The sequence below is a fragment of the Penaeus monodon genome, chromosome 24, assembly GCF_015228065.2.
Source record: "Penaeus monodon isolate SGIC_2016 chromosome 24, NSTDA_Pmon_1, whole genome shotgun sequence".
NCBI classification, from domain to species: Eukaryota; Metazoa; Arthropoda; class Malacostraca; order Decapoda; family Penaeidae; genus Penaeus; species Penaeus monodon.
Genome location: NC_051409.1, coordinates 3,361,985 through 3,362,280, shown reverse-complemented (window position 1 = coordinate 3,362,280; position 296 = coordinate 3,361,985). Strand labels below are relative to the sequence as shown.

Here is a 296-nt window from a genome sequence, read left to right as displayed (position 1 = left end):
AGAAGATAATGGACAGTTAGGGAAAGCGAATAGAAGATAATAGATAGATAGGGAGAGAGAATAGTAGATAATAGACAGGGAGAGAGAATAGAAGATAATAGACAGGGAGAGAGGATAGTTGATGATAGAGAGGGAGAGAAAATAGAAGATAATAGACAAGAGGAGAAAATAAATGTTAATAGACGGGGAGAGAGACCAGAAGATAATAGGCAGTTAGGGAGAGATGGAAAATGGAAGAGCGTAAGAAGACCAAATAGGGGGATTTTTGAAGGGAGAGACGCGGTTGGTTCTTGTGT

General features: G+C 39.5%; 1 protein-coding gene across 1 annotated transcript in view; it reads right to left on the bottom strand.

Moving 5' to 3' along the window:
- The window catches only part of LOC119588475 (chorion peroxidase-like), a 12,960-nt gene that overhangs the window by 309 nt on the left and 12,355 nt on the right, over nucleotides 1-296 (bottom strand). The gene's annotated exons all lie outside the window — the stretch shown is intronic.